Below are 19,692 nucleotides of genomic sequence, written 5' to 3'. Positions count from 1 at the left end.
GACTCCTTTTCTTAGTGAGATACATAGATTTTCCTGAGCAATTGCTTCTCAATTATTGTATGCCCTTAAATCAGTTTCCAGAGACTTTTTAAAAAAATATTAATTCATTTATGGATTTATCTTGTTTCACCACTTTTTCTTGGAGGAGGAGACCTGTTAAGCTTCTCATGTAAATATTTCAGAAATTCCACTGCCTAATCAAATCTTGACTATGATGGTTGCAAACTACTGATTTTCCAACTTAAGTATTCTCTCCAAACTGACAGATTACACTTGGCATTCTACTATAAATAAGAACCCTTTCTTTGTTCTCCTCCCTTCTTTGCCTGTATTATCACTATGGGTTCATGAGTTGCCATTCTTTTCCCTAATGCTTTATACTTCATCAAAATGTACTTCATAATTTTTCAGCTCAATTTGTCAAGATTTGACCAGTGGGGTTCTTTTAAGCTGAATTCGTCATTGTTGTATATCATTTTGTTGGAATGTTTTCTTACTTTCTGATATACCAAGATATTTTAGACTCATCTTGTATTTATTCTGGCCCAGTGCTGGGCTTATTATTATTATTATTTTTTTTGCCCTAGTAGATTTTATTAAGAAAAGTTATTACAGATCAAATTCTCGATAATAAGTATGCTCTCTGATTCTGGAGTATATTGATTCTTGCCCTTCAATGGGCAAAACTAGGAAATTTCTGTACATATAAATATACACATATATATACACACAGATATATATTTAGAAATCATGAGTTTACATTAATATCGCTAATTCTAATTCATCCCCACAAAGTTGATTCTTCCCTTTCCTTATTCTATATTTGTATGTCCCCTCTTCCTCAATGAAAGCAATATATTTATTCATGTATTTAATGTTATAATATATCCAAATTTTTTCAGAATTCGATTTCCCATACCACTACATAAGACAATCCAACAACAAAAAAAAGGTTTAAGGATATGCTTTGAATTCAACCCAACCATTCCATCCCATCCAAGACTGTGGGTATATGATCAAATACTATGTTCAGCATAACTTGTTTAAATTTGTTCTTTTTTTCTCCCTTCAGTGTGATTATGGTTTTCATTTACCCATATAAAGAGATTCATTGTTTTCTGGTTTTCTCTTCTTTTTACACTAAAGGATATATTTATCCTTTACACTTGTTGCTTCAGTAAACAATGTCTGCTAAAAACCACTCCATGTCAGTTCATACAAATTTTCCTCACTCTTTTTAACAGCTGTATAATACACAGTTCTGTGAATAATGTCCCATACATCATTCATTCAATTTCCAATACCTAGATATTTATTTAATTTCTAGTATTTTATTACAATTAAAGCTGTGATTAAGAAAGTTGGGCATATGTATTTTTGTATTTATTGGAGCGTATCATCTACATAAATTCTCGTAAGTATGATTACTGAGTCAAAGAACACATATACTTGGGTAGTTTGTTCGTTGTTGCTGAATTCCTCCTCATAGGGGTTATACCATTTATCATTCTCAGCAATGCAAATCTCTCTATTATTACAAAGCCTTATCAACAAAGTATATTGGCTTTTGACTTTTTGCCTATTCAGTGTGTGAAAAATCATATCTCAAGATACTTTTTAAAAAAGACTGGGGCACCTGGGTGGCTCAGTGGGTTAAAGCCTCTGCCTTCAGCTCAGGTCATGATCCCAGGGACCTGGGATCGAGCCCCGCATTGGGCTCTCTGCTCGGCAGAGCCTGCTCCCCTTCCTCTCTCTCTGCCTGCCTCTCTGACTACTTGTGATCTCTGTCTGTCAAATTAAAACAAAAACAAACAAAAAAGCCCACTATGTTAAAAAAAAGATTTTATTTCATTGACAGAGAAAGAGAGAGGGGGAACAAGCAAGGGGAGTGGCAGGCAGAGGGAGAGGGAGAAGCAGTCTCCCCACCAGGCAGGGACCCCCATGCAGGACTTAATCCCAGGACCCTGAGATCATAACCTGAGCCAAAGGCAGACACTAATCTGACTGAGCCACCCAGGCACCACTCACAATATAACTTTTAATTAGCATTTTCCCTTTTCTTGGATTAAAGTTACATTTTTACATGTGTTTCCGGGCCATTTTTGTGTGTCTGAATTCACTGTTCATGACATTTGCCCATTTTTCTACAGGAGTTTTGTCTCCCCCACTGCACCCCCACCCCGTTCTTAAAAAAACCTTAGTATATTAGGGATTCTTCCTTTAACTGATAGATGTTGCAAATATTTTTTCAGTTTATTTGCCTTTCAACTTTGCTTATGGCATCTTATCATTTCAAAGATTTATATTTTTATATAGTCAAATTTGTCAATTTCTTGTGTTGCATCTGGGATTTGAGTTATAGTTTAAAAGCCTTGAATCATAGCTAAAAATACAAATAATGACCAGTTATTAGTTAATAGATAAGAGAACTCTGTAATAGCAATAAAGAAGATAAAAGATAAAATACTTAGGAGTAAACTTGATAAGAATTGTCTAAGATTTTCATAAAGAAAATTATAAAACTTATATTCATGAATGATAAAAATAGAAGTTATCTATTATAACTAATAACTTATTATTTGTATATATAAATGTTACTGATTTTTTTTATTGTGGTAAGAAAAACAACATGAAAATTTTCATCTTAACCATTTTTAAGTGTACAATTCAGTAGTGTTACGTATATTCACTTTATTGTGAAACAGATCTCTGGAACTTTTTCATCTTGCAGAACTAAAATTCTATACTCATTAAATAATTCCCCACCCCATAGCAACTGCTATTATAGTTTTTCTCTGAGTTTGCCTACTCTAGATAATTCATATAAGTGCATTCACATAGTATTTGTCTTTTTATGGCAAATACTTAGCATAAAGTCCCCAAGGTTCATCTTTGCTGTAGCATGTGTTAGAACTTCTTTCCTTTTTAAAGGTGAATAATCCACTCTATGTATACACCATGATTTGTGAATTCATATGTGGATGTACATTTGGGTTGCTTCAACCTCATGGATATTAGGAATACTGTGGCTATAAACACGGATATATAAATATGTCTTCAATACCCTATTTTCAGTTCTTCTGAATAGATACCTAGAAGTGAGATTGCTGGGGCACCTGACTGGCTTAGGTGGTGTAGTATGCAACTCTTGATCTCAGCGTTGTGACTTCAAGCCCCACATGAGGTATAGAGATTACTTAAAAAAAAAAATTAAAAAATAATTTTTTAAAAAAGATTTTATTAATTTGTTAGCACAAGCAGAGGGAGCGGCAGGCAGAGGCAGAGGGAGAGGAAGAGGAAGAAGCTGGCTCCCACTGATCAGGGAGCCAGAGGCAGGGCTCTATCGCAGGGCTGTGAGATGATGACCTGAGCCGAAGTCAGACACTGAACCAACTGAGCCACCCAGGTGCCCCTAAAAAAATATTTTTAAAAGTGAGTGGTGCCTGGGTGGCTCAGTCGGTTAAGCATCTGCCTTCAGCTCAGGTCATGATTCCTAGGCGCTGGGATGGAGTCCTATGTAAGACTACCTACTCAGGGAGGAGCCTGCTTCTCCCTCACCTCTGCCCTCCCCTCCCCATGCCCACTCCCACCCCCAGCCTCGGCTTGTGTGTGTGCACACACTCAATCTCTCAAATAAATAAAAAAAATTTTAAGTGACATTGCTGAATGATATGGTAGCTCTATTTTTTTTAATTTTTGAGGAAAATTTTACATTTCCACCAGTGATGCACAAGGGTCTCAATTTCTCCATAGCCTAACCAACATTTGTTATTATCTGCATTTTTTTGTTTGCATGTTTTTAACAGCCTGAAATCATAATAGGTTTAAGGTGATGCCTAACTGTGGTTTTGCTTTTGTATTTTTCTAATAATTAGTGATGTTGAGCACATTTTTATACGTTTCTTGGAATTTTATATATCATCTTTAAGTAAATGTCTATTCAAGTCATTTGCTCAGTTTTAATCAGGTTATTTGATTTTGTGTCACTGAGTTGTTTTTCTTTTAACTTTCTAGTTGTTTCCCTAGAGTTTTCAATATGCATTTTTGCTCACTAAGTCCACTTTCAAATAAAACTATACAGTTTCACATGAAGAGTAGAGAGTGTGTAACAGAGTATTACAATTTCTCCCTCCTGTCCCTTATGACGCTGCTGTCATTCGTTTCATTCATCTATGTGTCATAATCAATTACCCAGTACATCATTACTACTTATTATTACTTTAAACAGTTATCTTTTAGATCAATTAAGAAAAGAGAAATAGGGGCGCCTGGGTGGCTCAGTGGTTTGGGCTGCTGCCTTCGGCTCGGGTCATGATCTCAGGGTCCTGGGATCGAGCCCCGCATCGGGCTCCCTGCTCCGCAGGAAGCCTGCTTTCCCCCCTCTCTCTCTCTCTCTGCCTGCCTCTCTGCCTACTTGTGATCTCTGTCTTTCAAATAAATAAATAAAATCTTAAAAAAAAAAAAAAAAAAAAAAAGAAAAGAGAAATAAAGATTTTATTGTACTTTAATCCTCCTAGGATACTTGTCTGCTTCTCTTTTTCTCTAATATTTGTACATATGGTCAAATGGTCTCCATAAGTCTAGTTAGCTTTTGTTACCATGCATAGTTACAATTTTTTTCTGGTGGTGAGAACTTTTAAGATCTCTCTTAGCAACGTTCAAATATTATTGTCACTGCAATATACATTGCATCTTTATGACTTACTTATTTGTACCTTTATTATTTTTTAATTTTATTTTATTTTTAAATTATTTTTATTATTTGTACCTTTTAAACCTGTTCACCCATTTCACCCATTTCTCCCCGCCTTGCCATTGGAAACCACCAATTTGTTTTCTGTATCTATGAGCTTGTTGTTGTTTTTTTTTTTCAGAATCTACATATAAATAAGATCGTGTAGTACTTCTTTAACTTAGCATAACGGCCTCAAGGTCCATCCACATTGTTGGAAATGGCAAGATGCTATTCTTCATGTCTTAGATCTGTTTCTGCTTTTCCTGTCTTTTTGGGTGGGGTTTTTGTTTTGTTTTGTTTTTTTGTTTTGAAGAGTCCACATATAAATGAAATAACATGGTACTTGTCTTTCTCTGACTGACTTATTTCACTTAATATAATAGCCTCTAGGTCCATGCTTGTCATTGCAAATGGCAAGGTTTCTTCTTTTTTACAGCTAAATAATATTCCCTTTTATATTTATACCATGTCTTTATTTCCTTTATCCATTCATCTATCGGTGGTCACATAGGTTGCTTCTGTATCCTGGCTATTATAAATAATGCTGCAGTAAACATGGAGATACACATATCATTTCAAATTGTTTTCATTTTCTTAGGGTAAATATCTATTAGTTGTTACTAAATCATACAGTACTTCTATTTTTAATTTTTTCAATAACCTCAATACTACTTGCATAGTGGCTACATTTACATTCCTACCACTAGTACACGAGGGTTCTGTTTCTTCACATCCATGTCAACACCTGTTATTTCTTGGGCACCTGGGGGTGGCTTAATCATTAAACGGCTGCTTTCAGCTCAGCTCATGATCCCAGGGTCCTGGGATGGAGGCCCACACTGGGCTCCCTGCTTGGCAGGAAGCCTGCTTCCCCCCTCCTGCTCCCCTCCTTGTGTTCTCTCTCTCTGTATCTCTCTCTGTCAAATAAATAAATAAAATTGAAAAAACAAAGCAAACCAAAAAACCACTTATTTCTTGTCTTTTTTATGTCAGCCATTCTGACAGGTGTATATGATATCTTGTGGTTTCGATTTGCATTTTCCTGACAGTGATGTTGGGCACCTTTTTATGTGTCTCTTAGCTGTGTGTATATCTTCTTTGGAAAAAATGTCTATTCAGGTCCTCTGTCCATTTTTAACTGGAATATTATTATTATAAATTATAGAGATTTTGTTTATTTGATAGTGAGAACAAGCAGGGGGAGCGGGCGAGGGAGAAGTAGGCTCCCTGCTGATCAGAGAGCCTAATGCAGGGCTTGATTCCAGGACCCTGGGATCATGACCTGAGCCAAAGGCAGATGCTTAACCGACTGAGCCACCCAGGTGCCCCTTAATTGGATTATTATTATTGTTATTATTGGTATTGAGTTGTATCAGTTTTTATATATTTTGGATATTAAACCCTTATTAAATATATCATTTGCAAATTACTTCTCCCATACAGTAAGTTGATTTTTTGTTTCATAGATTGTTTCCATTGCTATGGAGCAACTTTTTATTTTGGTATAGTTCCAATTGTTTATTTTTAGTTTTGTTGCCCTTGTTTGAGGGGACATATCATATATTCCAGGACCCCAGGACCATGACCTGAGCCGAAGGCAGAGGCTTTAACCCATGGAGCCATGCAGGTGCCCCACTTTGCAGTACATCTTGAAATCTGGAACTGTATCTAATTCTGTTCTTTCTCAAGATTGCTCTGGCTATTCAGATTCTTTGGTGGTTCCATACAAATTTTAGGATTATGTGTTCTAGATATGTGAAAAATGCATTGATATTTTGGTAGGGATTTCACTGAATTTATAAATGGTTTATGATAGTATGGTCATTTTAACAATATTCTTCCGATCCTGGACCATGGTATATTTTTCCATTTTCTTTGTGTTGTCTTCCATTTCTTTCATCAATGTCTTACAATTTTCTGAATACAGATATTTCAGCTCCGTGGCTAATTTTACTCCTAGGTACTTTATTCTTTTTGAGTGAAACTGTAAATGGAATTATTTTCTTATTTTCTCTTTCAGCTATTTTGTTATTAGTGTATAGAGATGCAACAGATTTCTGTGTATTTGTACTGAAACTAATGAATTCACTTATTCATTACTTCTCATGGTTTTTGGTTGAGTCTTTAAGATTTTCTCTAGTATTAAAGCATCTGCAAATAATGACAGTTTCACTTTTTCCTTATCGATTTGGATGCCTTCTATTTCTTCTCTGATTGCTGTTGTTAGGACTTCCAGTAGTATATTGAACAAAAGCAGCAAGAGTGGACATCTTTGTCTTGTTCCTATCTTAGAGGGAACGCTCTCCATCTTTGCTCATTAAGAAAATATTAGTTGTGGGTTTTTAATCATAAATTGTTGTTGAATTTTGTCAAGGGCTTTTCCTGCATCTATTGAGATGACTTCATGGTTTTTATCTTGATTTGATTTATGTGGATACTTCATTGATTGGGGAAGGTTGAAATATCCCTGCATCCTTAAAATCCAACTTGATAATGGTATATGATCCTATTAACGCATTATTGAATTCAGTTTGCTAATGTTTTGTTAAGAATTTTTGCATCTATGTTCACCAGAGATACTGACCTGTAATATTTTTTTCTTTTTTTAAGTAAGTTCCACGTCCATTATGGAGCCCACAGTGGCACCCAAACTCATGATCCTGAGATTAAGAACCTAGCTAAAATCAAGAGTCAGGTGCTTAACCAACTGAGCCACCCAAGGACCCTAGCCTATAATATTCTTTTCTTCTGGTGTCTTGTCTAGTTTTGGAATCAGGGTAATATTGGCCTTGTAAAATGACTTTGGAAATATTCCCTCTTCTATTTTTTTGAGAATTTGGAGAATGATCAGTATTAATTCTTCTGAATGTTTGGTAGAATTCACCAGTGAAGCCATCTGGTCCTGAGCTTTTATTTGTTGGGAGGTATTTGATTCCTGACTCAATCTCCTTACTAGTAATCAATGTGGTCAATATTTTTCTTTTCTTTTCTTTTCTTAATGAATCACTCTTGGTAGGTTTCTAAAAATGTATTCATTTCTTCTAGGTTGTTAAATTTATTGGCATAAAGTAGTTCTAGTAGTCTCCTACAATCTTTTGTATTTCTCTGAAGCAGCTGTAATGCCTCTTTCATTTTGATTTTATGTTCCTTGGTGAATGTAGCTAAAGGTTTGTCAACTTTTGTATCCTTTCAAAGAACCAGGTTTTAGTTTCACTGATCTTTTCTGTTGTTTTTTTCAGTCTCTATTTAATTCATTTTATTTTGATTTTTGTTACTTTCTTTTATTCTACTAACTTTTAAATTTGCTCTTTTTTTAAGTTTTTTGAGGTATAAAGTTGGGGGTGGGGTTTATTTGGGTTGCTTTTGGATGGAAAGTTCCTTGTGTATCTGCTTAAGATGTATCTAGTCTAGCCAAGATGGTGCAGGAGTAGGAGACCTTAGTTTCATCTGGTCCCAGGAATGCAGCTAGATAGCTATCAAAGCACTCTGAACACCTGTGAACTCAACCAGAGATCTAAGAAAAGAATAGCTGCAACTCTACAAATAGAAAAGCAATCACTTTCTGCAAGAATGACAAGATAGAAAAACTCAGCTTAAAGAGAACAAGAGGAAGTACTGACTGTCAGGGACCTAATCTGATATAAGGAAGATGTCAGAAGTAGAGTTCAGAATAATGATTATAAATAGCCGGGCTTGAAAAGAGCATGGAAAACACTACAGAATTCTTTTCTGGAGAAATAAAAGAACTAAAATCTAACCAAGTCAAAATAAAAAAGTCTATTAATGAGACACAATAAAAAACAGAGGCTCTAACTGCTAGGATAAATGAGGCAGAAGAGACAATGTGATACAGAAGACAAAATGATGGATAATAAGAAAATGAAGAAAAAGAGAAACAGCTACTAGATCATGAGGGGAGAATTCAAGAGATAAGTGATAGCATAAAGTGAAACAATATTAGAATAATTGGGATCCTGGAAGAAGAGGAAAGAGAGGGGCAGAAGGTATACTGGAGCAAACTATGTCCCTAACCTGGGTAAAGAAACAGACATCCAAGTCCAGACATAGGGACCCCCCCCCCCCCCGCCCAAATCAGTAAAAATAGATCAACACTTCAACATATAACAGTGGCACTTGCAAATCTCAGAGGCAATGAAAAAATCTTTAAAGAAGCTTGGGACAGAAGTCTATAACCTACAAGGGTAGAAACATTAGATTGGCGGCAGACATCCACAGACCTGGCAGGCCAGAAAGGACTGGCATGATATACCCATGGTGCTAAATGAGAAAAATATGTAGGCAAGAATATTTTATCCAGCTAGGATGTCATTCAAAATAGAAAGTGAGATTAAAAGCTTCCAGAAAAGGCAGAAACCATAAGAATTTGTGATCTCCAAGCCAGTCCTACGAGAAATATAAAAAGGGATCTTTTAAGCAAAGAGTGAGCCCAAAAGTAACAGAGGGTTCAGAAAGGAAGAGAGGCCATGTACAGAAACAGTGACAGTTCAGGTAATACCATGGCACTAAGTTCATATCTTTCAGTAGTTACTTTGAATGTAATGAGGTAAATGCCCCAATCAAAAGACACAGTGTATCAGATTGGATAAAAAAGCAAGAACCATCAATATGCTGTCAGCAAAAGACTAAATTTAGACATGAAAGACACCTCCAAATTAAAAGTGAGGGGTTGGAAAACCATTTATCATGCTAATGGACGTCAAAAAAAAGCTGGGGTGGCAATCTGATATAATTTATATCAGACAAATTATATTTGAAACCAAAGACTGTAAAAAGAGATGAGGAAGGACACTATGTCATACTTAAAGGATCTATTCAACAAGAAGATCTAACAAGTGTAAATATTTATGCCCCTAACATGGGAGCAGGCAAATAAATGAGCCAGTTAGTAACAAAATTAAAGAAACACAGTGAAAATAAAACAATAATTGTAGGGGACTTAAAAGCCCTCGTCACTACAATGGACAAATCATCTAAGAAGATCAACAAGGAAACAAAGGCTTTGAATGACACACTGGACCAGAGGAAATTCACAGATATATTTGGAACATTCCATCCTAAAGCAACAGAATACACATTCTTCGTGAGTGTACATGGAACATTCTCCAGAATAGATCACACAGTGGGTCACAAATCATGTCTCAATCAGTACCAAAAGTTTGGGATTATTCCCTGCATATTCTCAGACCACAGTGCTTTGAAACTGGAACTCAATCACAAGAGGAAATTTGGAAAGAGCTTAAATACATGGAAGCTAAAGAGCATCCTACTAAAGAATGAATGGTTCAACCAGGAAATTAAAGAATTAAAATTCATGGAAACAAGTGAAAATGAAAACATAAGTATCCAAAACCATTGGGGTGCAGCAAAGGCAGTCCTAAAGAGGAAAATGTATAACAATACAAGTATTTCTCAAGAAACAAGAAAGGTCTTGGAGTGCCTGGGTGGCTCATTCAGTTAAGTGTCTGCCTTTGGCTCAGGTCAGGATCTCAGGGTCCTGGGATCAAGCCCCATGTTGGGCTCCCTGCTCAGTATGGAGTCTGCTTCTCCCTTTACCCTCTACATGCTGCTCCTCCTGCTTGTGCTCTTTCTCTCTGTCAAATAAATAAATTCTTGAAAGAAAGAAAGATGTAAAATACACAACCTAACATTACAGCTAAAACAGCTAGAGAAAAAACAGCAAATGAAACCTAAACCCAGCAGGAGAAGAGAAGTAATACAGATTAGAGCAGAAATCAATGAAATAGAAAGCAAAAGAACAGTAGAATAGATCAACAAACCAGGAGTTGGTTCTTTGAAAGAATAAGATTGATAAACCCTTGGCCAGACTTATCAAAAAGAGAAAGGACCTAAATAAAATAAACCATGAATGAGAGAGTAGAGATCACGACCAACACCAAAGAAATACAATTATAAGAACATATATGCCAACAAATTAGGCAATATGGTAGAAATGGATGCATTCCTAGAGACTTAAAGCTACCAAAACAAACAGGAAGAAAGATACAAACTGAACAGATCCATAACCAGCAAGGAAATTGAAGCAGTAATCAAAAATCTCCCAACAAACAAGAGCCCAGGGCTGGAAGGCTTCCCAGGGGAGTTCTACCAAACGTTTAAAGAAGAATTAATACCTATTTTTCTGAAGCTGTTTAAAAAAACAAAAGAAATGGGAGGAATACTTCCAAGCTCTTTCTATGAGTCCAGTATTACCTTGATCCCAAAACTAAAGACCCCACCAGAAAGAACTACAGACCAATATCCCTGATGAACATGGTTGCCAAAATTCTCACCAAGATACTAGCCAGTAAGATCCAACAGTATATTAAAAGTATTATTTACCACGACCAAATGGGATTTATTATTCTGAGCTGAAGGGTGGTTCAATGTCCAAAATCAGTCAGTGTGATTTTAATTAAAGAAATTAATAAAAAAAGGACAAGAACCATCTGATCCTCTCAATAGATGCAGAAAAAGCATTTGACAAAGTACAGCATCCTTTCTTGGTTAAAACTCTTCACAGTGTAGAGATAGAGGGTATATACCTCAATATCATAAAAGCCATCTATAAAAAACCCACGGCAAGTATCTTTCTCAATGGGGAAAAACTGAGAGCTTTTCTCCTAAGGTTAGAAACATGGCAGGGATGTCCACTATCACCACTGCTGTTTAACATAGTACTAGAAGTCCCAGCCTCAGCTGTCAGATTACAAAAAGAAATAAAACATATCCAGTTTGGCAAAGAAGAAATCAAATTCTCACTTTGCAGATGACATGTTACTCTATGTGGAAAACCCAAAAGATTCCACCCCCAAATTGCTTGAACTCAAACAGGAATTCAGCAAAGGCACAGGATATAAAATCAATGCACAGAAATCAGTTGCATTTCTATGAACTAACAATGAGAAGAAAGAGAAATTAAGGAGTTGATCTCATTCTCAATTATACCCAAAACCACAAGATACCTAGGAATTAACCTAATTAAAGAGGCAAATGATCTGTACTCAGAAAACTATAGAACACCCTTGAAAGAAATTGAGGAAGACACAAATGGAAAGACATTCCATGCTCATGGACTGAAAGAACAAATATTGTTAAAATGTCTGTGCTACCTAGAGCAGTCTACATGTTCAATGCACTCTCTATCAAAATACCAGCAACTTTTTTCACAGAGCTGGAATAAAAAACCCTAAAATTTGTATGGAAACAGAAAAGACCCCAAATAGCCAGAAGAATGTTGAGAAAGAAAGCCAGAACTGCTGGTATCCCAGTTCTGGACCTCAAAGCTGTGATCATCAACACAGTATGGTACTAGCACAAAAACAGACCCATAGATCAGTGGAACAGAGTAGAGCCCAGAAATGGACCCTCAACATCATGGTCAACTAATCTTTGACAAAGCAGGAAAGAATATCCAATGGAGAAAAGACAGTCTCTTCAACAAATAGTGTTGGAAAAATTGGACAGCCACATGCAGAAGAATGAAACTGGACCATTTCCTTATCCCATATACAAAAATAGACTCAAAATGTATGAAAGATGTAAGTGTGAGACAGGAATCCATCAAAATCCTAGAAGAGTACACAGGAAGTAATCTCTGACCTTGGCTGCAGCAACTTTGTGCTAGACATGTCTCCAAAGTAAAGGGAAACAAAGACAAAAATAAACTATTGAGACTTCATCAGGATAAAAAGCTTTTGCACAGCAAAAGGAAACAGCCAACTGTTTCCTTGGTGGTTACTATAATGCTTACATATAACAATTTATAACAGTGCATTTTAATCTGATAGCAACTTAAGTTGAATGAATTCTAAAGTTCTATGTTTTTACTCTCCCCTCCCATGTTTTATTTTTTGGTGTCACATTTTACATCTCTTTATCTTGTGTATCCCTTAAATAATTATTGTAGTTACAGAGATTTTTACAACTTTTGTTTTTAGCTTTTGACATTCTAATTATAATGTATCTTGGTGTGGGACCCTGGGTTCATCTTACGTTTGACTCTCTGGACTTCCTGGATCTAGATGTCCGTTTTCTGCTTTAGATCAGATAAATTTTCAATCATTATTTCTTCAAATAAGTTTTCTACCTCTCTCTCTCCTGCTGGGAGCCCTATGATATGAATATGAATCTGTTTGGTTTTGTCCTACAAAACCTTAAGCTACATTCACTTTTTTATTTAAAAAAATTTTTTTTCTTCCTGCTCTGGTTTTCTTCTGCTTTATCTTTGAGGGGATTGATCCTCTCTTCTGCTTCATCTAGTTTGTTCCTGAGCTCCTGTAGACTATTTTTCAATTTAGTCATTATATTTTCATCTTCAGGACTTCTACTTGGTAGTTTCTTGAATTTTCTCTGTTGAAATTCTTACTGTGTTCATTCTTCTCCTGAGTTCATTGAGCATTATGACCATAATTTTGGACACTTTGTGTGATAAATCCCTTACCTCTGTTTCATTAAGGACTTTTTCCAAGGTTTTATCCTGTTCTTTCATTTGTAACTTATTTCTCTGTGTTGGTTTCTGTGCATCCGATAAAATAACCACCTCTCCCAGTCTTAATGGAGTGGCCTCATGTAGAAAAGGAACTTCATCATTCAACTGTACCCCAGCATTTTGTTGTCTCTCAAACCTTTGTGATGGACTAAGCAGACTACTTAAAAACACACACACACACATGAAATTATTTAAAGATTTTGTCAGAGAGAGCACAAAGAGGGAGAGTGGCAGGCCAAGCAGACAGAGAAGCAGACTCCCTGCTGAGCACGGAGCCCAATGTGGAACTCATCCCAGGATCCTGGAATCATGACCTGAGCTGAAGGCAGATGTTTAACTGGCTGAACCACCCCAGGCATTCCCAGACTATTTTATTTTTAATGGCTCCAAACAGATGAGGTTGTTCCAGGACTTTTATTTTTTATATATGATCTACCTTTTGGCATTTGGCTTTTGTTGTCGTCTTCGTTGGAATTCTCTCCATATACTTCTTTGAATTGTGTAACCTAAAGCAGAATACAGTGTGTACTTTCTTCTTTGGAATTTTAACTGAAGCAGTTCTTCACTTCAATTTATCCTTTGTTTAATACACAATGAAGCTGCATTATGTACTCCCCAGGGTCCTTCCCTATTGTTATATATTTACCTAATTCATATTTAGCTATGGTCCTTTCTGAAATTCTCCTTTTCACCACTAGCAATTTTCTTTCTTTTCTAATGTTCAATCACTCTGTCTTGCATTTGTATGATTTATAATCCCCAACTGTACTCCACTGCCATTTGTAAGAAAGCATCCTTTAACTATGGCATATATTATTTTAGATTCACATGGAAATCCCTAAGACTCATTTAATTATTTTACATCTCCAAGATGTTTCCCTCCATTTAATGATTGTAAACTGGTATCAAGACTAATTTTGTTTGGTTTTCATATCTGTAGGCTTTACTTTAAATAGTATTAACACTTTCAAATTGGCTGGCTCATGTTTTTGCCAATTGTTCCCATAACTACATGAAAATACTGTAGGACATCACTCTCACCACAGGCCCAGAGTGCATGAGCCCAGGAGGCAGGACTGCCTCCTCCTTGATTTCAAAGTGCAGTACCAGCATACCAATGAGTGAAACTATGGGATCAGGCACCTGGAAGAGCCCTGGGGGAATAACCTTCACACCTTGGAGAAGTGTAGTATGGGCATCACCACTGCAAAGAGCCACGCGTGGGCCATTCTCTGAACTATGGCTTGGGGGAAAGGGGGAATGTCATACCACTAGATCTGGAATGTAAGACCTCCACCTCAGTGGGTCTGGCGGGTAAAACATCCAGCCAAAGAGAATTATCCTTAAACCTTATGGTTTATTATTTCCTTTGGGACCCACAAGGCCTTTTATCTTTTCTCTCTCTCCTTTTTGGAATTAAATGCCTGTGTCTGTTCTGGAAGCCCATTATTTGGTTTCATAGGTTTACAGATAGAGAATAATTTGCCTCAGGATGAATTATATCTTGACTCTCACCCCTATTTGATTTAGAGGTAGATGAGACTTTAGAGGTGAAAATGGTTTAAGACTTTTAGGGCTGTGGGATGGAATGAATGTATTTTGTATACAAGACCATAATTTTGGAGGTGTGGTAGTGGAATGTTATGTAATGAATGTCTGTGTCCTTCCCACCCAAATTTATATGTTGAAACTCTAACTCCCAACATGATGGTATTAGGAAGTCAGGTTCTTGGAAGGCAATTAGGTCATGAGTTGTGAATGGGATTTCTAGCCTTATTAAGAGCCCAGAGAACTGTCTCATTCCTTCTGACATGAGGACACAATAAAAAGACAGCTGTCTATGAATTAAGAAGTAGGCCCTCACCAGGACTTGACCATGCTGGCACCTTGATCTCAGACTTCCAGCCTCCAGAACTATAAGAAATCAATGTTTATTGTTTATAAGCCATCTATTTTGTGGTAATTCATTACACCCATCTGAACTGACAAAGACAGCAATGTATGATACAGACTCCTAACATCAAATACAGAGTCTACAATGCAACTTCATGAAATCTGTCACTGTTTCAAAAAAAAAAAAAGTTCACCCCAAAGAACTGTTTAAAATGATAAAGATAGACAAGTTTCATCTTGTGACGATCTTCTTTGGCTTTAGACAAAACATAATTTCCTCAATTTATACATACTTTATTATTCTAAGGATTATAAATTCTTCATATTCAAACTCTTAAAGTTTTAGAAGCTGATAATTATGTACTGATAATGAAAAATGTCAGCAGATAACTACATTGTAACCTATTATTGTTAGCATTTTTCTCTGGAGATTTAGGAGTAACTTCGAGTTAGATATTAACAAACCTAACATGTATCGCTCTGTACCAGTGTTATTTTATTGATTTCCCATAAAACCATTAATTCATATATTTACAACAGATCAGTTAAGTCTTATTCTTAATTATAAACACATTTAAAAGTTAAACTGTGTATTATTTTACTTACGTCCTACTCCTGTCTATAGGCATCCTGCTTTATCTATCTTATCTGACCTGGCTGGCTCAGTCGGTCAAGCTTGTGTATGTCAGGATTGTGTTTGAGCCCCACATTGGTATAGAGATTACTTAAATAATAAAATCTTGGGATGCCTGGGTGACTCAGTCGGTTAAGAGTCTGGCTCCAGCTCAGGTCACGATCTCAGGGTCCTGGGACTGAGTACCATATCGGGCTCCCTGCTCAGTGGGGTGTCTCCTTCTCTCTCTGCCTGCTGCTCCTCCTGCTTGTGCACACTCTTTCTGACAAATAAAATCTTAAAAAGAGCAACTTATATTTAAAAAATCAAATCAAATCTTAAAAAAACAGTGGATTTCTGTATATTAAATTAGTTTTAATATGTATATTTTTTGGTGGAGTCTTTAGACTTTTCTATATATAGTATCATGTCATCTGCAAAGGTACAGTAGCAGTTTTACCTCTTCCTTACAAATTTGGATGACTTTTCTTGGCTTTAAGCAGGCCAAACTTTATCATAGTCTTATCAAAATGGTCATGTGACTATTCTAGGGAGCTTTTCAAAAGGAAAGACAGTGTGAAGCCTCATTGTGATAGGAAGACTGGTTTTACAAAATTGTGTAAGTTACTCCTTATTTCCACAAGTTTCAAGTAGATCCATTACTATCTTTGAAGATCCTTCTAAAATGTAATCATTCACATACCACTGATAACTATGTACGGCCAAAAAGACTTGTCAGAGAATTTGGCAACTTGAGTGAGGTAGTTCTGGGACACTTTTCACGGCTTTATTTCCCCATGTTTTGGGTTCTCTGGGTGGGTCCTAAATGTAATCACAACATCCTTACAAAGGGCAGAGAAGGTCACTGGACCTGAGTGAAAGATGGTAATGGGACAACTAAAGCAAAATGTTCCTGGCTTTGAAAATGGGAGGATGCGGCTACAAGTCAAGGAAGTCCGCTCTAGAACTAAAAAGGAGCAGGAAATGGATCCTCCTCTAGATCCTGCGGAAGGAGTACACTTGCCAACACATTATTTTTGGTGCAGTGAAACTGATATATATTGGAGTTCTGATCTCTACAACCATGAAATAAATGTGTGTCCTTTTCAGCCATCAAGTTTGTGGCAAACTTGTCAGTCTACTCATTGATGAAGCTTGATTACTATATAGCCAATTCTCTTGGCCCATCTGCTAATTTCCAGACCTCTGTTTCCAATGGTCTGCTCTAAATATTCAGCTGGGTAACTCACCGGCATCTTGCATTCAGTATAACTAGAAATGAATTCATTTTCCCAAGATAGATTTATAAACAGAAAACCAAATCACACCAGGAAATGGATGCTTCATCAAATAAGGCATGTTAAGAATTTTGTTTTGTTTTGTTTTACACAATAATGGAAACTAGAGGAGTATCTGATTTTGGAAGTTTTGCAGATGTCAATTTTGAGTAATATTTTTCAGCATTTCTTCACTTTACTTTGTTCCACATGGACCATCCTTACGGTACAAGTGACTACAGGAGTGGAAAATCTGTATTTGTGCTATTCTGTATTTGGATTCTGACAAGACAATTTTCTCAAGTATCAAAAACCTTGAATATATGGTTGATTTTATCAAATGCTCACAGATCATGAACCTCACAAAGTGCTGCTTTGACATGACACTGAGGTTTGTTTTCATGTCTAAATCAACTTTATTGAGGTAAATTTACATATATTAAAATGTACTTATTTTAAGTATAGAACTTAATGGAGTACTTTCTAAGGTATAGTATATATAGTATGTACTATAATACAAAAGAGTACATATAGTATGCTTCCTTTTGTGTAAGAAAGTAAAATATGAATACAAGTATATTTGTTCACTTTTGCAAAATGAAACGTGGGAAGGATAAATCAGAAAATAATAAAATTGGTTAAACTGCATGGAGTAGTAAGAATGGGACTCCTCAGACTAAGTACAACTTCTTAATACAATTTGCCTTTTTTTTTTTTTCTTTTTTAAGATTTATTTATTTGACGTGGGATGGGGGTGGGCGGGAGGCAGGTGGAGAGGGAGGGAGACAGAGTCAGTCAGGCAGACTCTGCACTAAGCATGGAGCTGATGCTGGACTCAATCTAACAACCCTGAGATCAGGACCTAAGCAGAAACCAAGAATCACATGCTTAACAAACTGCACCACCCAGGTGCTCCTACAATTTTGACTTCTGAGCCAGAAATTTTACATATTCAAAAAACAAATCAACAGGAGAGCCTGGGTGGCTCAGTCACTTATGCATCTGCCTTCAGCTCAGGTCATAATCTGAGGATCTTGGGATGGAGCCCAGCATTGGGGTTCCTGCTCAGCAGGGAGACTCTTTTCCCTCTACTTCCTTCCCCCTGCTCATGCTCTCTCTGAAATAAATAAAGTCTTAAAAAAAAAAAAGCAACAAGAAAAAATCACAGATGAATACTAAGCAACAAAGGAACCTCATCTACATGAAAATCGACAATGTAAAGAATGAATTCAAGAAACATGGACCACAATACTCTATCTTCTCTGTAATTTCTTTCCGAAGACAAGAATTGTGAAGAAAACTTGAACTCTATCTTGCAGTTTGCTAATGATACATTAGCGATTTTAAGCCAGTTTTGTGTGTATTGTAGGACTGAATGAATAATGCACTGATGTTAGGTACAAGGATTCTCATTGTGAGAGAAGGCTGATAAAACATGAAGTGGGGTGCAGGGTGCAGAGGAAGAACTCTGAGCTACAAGAATGAAATAGGAAATTATCATCATGATGACGATGGTGGTGTGTGTTTGTGTGTATGTGTTGGACAGTGATCTTATGTGCTTCCAGAAGTGATTGAGAATATAAAATCACTAATTACTGGTTAGTGTTTGGTTACTGATCACTTGGTTCAAGTGGCACATCAGAATTCTCCATCATAAGATTCCTTTTATCTCTTTTGGATAGTATGTAATTTATGGGTTGATATTTGAAATTGCATCAATTCTGTTTTCCAACAGTTTCACCAAGTTGTTTTAGTATTCTTTGGATTCTTACCAAAATGTTTAACCTGAATCTCACCATGAGGAAAAAATGAGAGAAACCCAAATTGTGAAACACTTTATGAAATGACTAGCCTGGATTCTTCAAAATTGCCCAATGTCATGAAAGAAACAAAACAGCAGGTGAACCGTTCAAAATTAAAGGAGATTAAATTCAATGCAGGATTACTGAGTGGGCCCTGGATTTTAAGAAAATCAGGGCAAAGAACAATATCGTAGCAACTTTACAAACACCTGAATATTAACCTGTACCAGTGATCAATTTTTTTATTGTGATAATGTTATTGTGGTAAATAGAAGAATGATGTCCTTTTTTATTATTTTTTTTTTTTAGATTTTATTTATTTGACACAGAGAGCACAAGCAGGGAGAACAGCAAGCAGAGGGAGAGGGAAGAGCAGGCCCCCCACAGAGCAGGGAGCCTGATGTGGGGCTCCACCCCAGGAACCTGGGGTCATGACCTGAGCCAAAGGCAGATGCTTAACTGATGGAGCCACCCAGGTACCCCATGAATGATGTCTTTTTTCAAGAGAGACATACCCCAAAGTATTCAGAGATGACATCATGATGTATGCACCTTACTCCTATATGAAAGTTATGTGCAAGAAGGAAAGGAAAACACATGTGACAAAATGTTCACTAGTATATTTAAGAGAAGGGTATATGAATGTTTATTTTCAACTTTTATTGTTTTAATAATAAAAATCTAGGGAAAATTCTAGTGAGAAGGACTTTAAAAATATGACCAGTGACCTTTAGATAAGGAGAAAACCTATTAAGTTATTATACATTAGTATCACATATCTTTGCTGGCAAACTTAATTCTCAAAATCAGCATGATATGCTTCCTACCATAATGAAATCTGGATTCTTTTTGTTAAATTGGTA

Source organism: Mustela lutreola, chromosome 5, assembly GCF_030435805.1.
Source record: "Mustela lutreola isolate mMusLut2 chromosome 5, mMusLut2.pri, whole genome shotgun sequence".
Taxonomy (NCBI): domain Eukaryota; kingdom Metazoa; phylum Chordata; class Mammalia; order Carnivora; family Mustelidae; genus Mustela; species Mustela lutreola.
Note: the sequence above shows the minus strand (reverse complement) of the source record.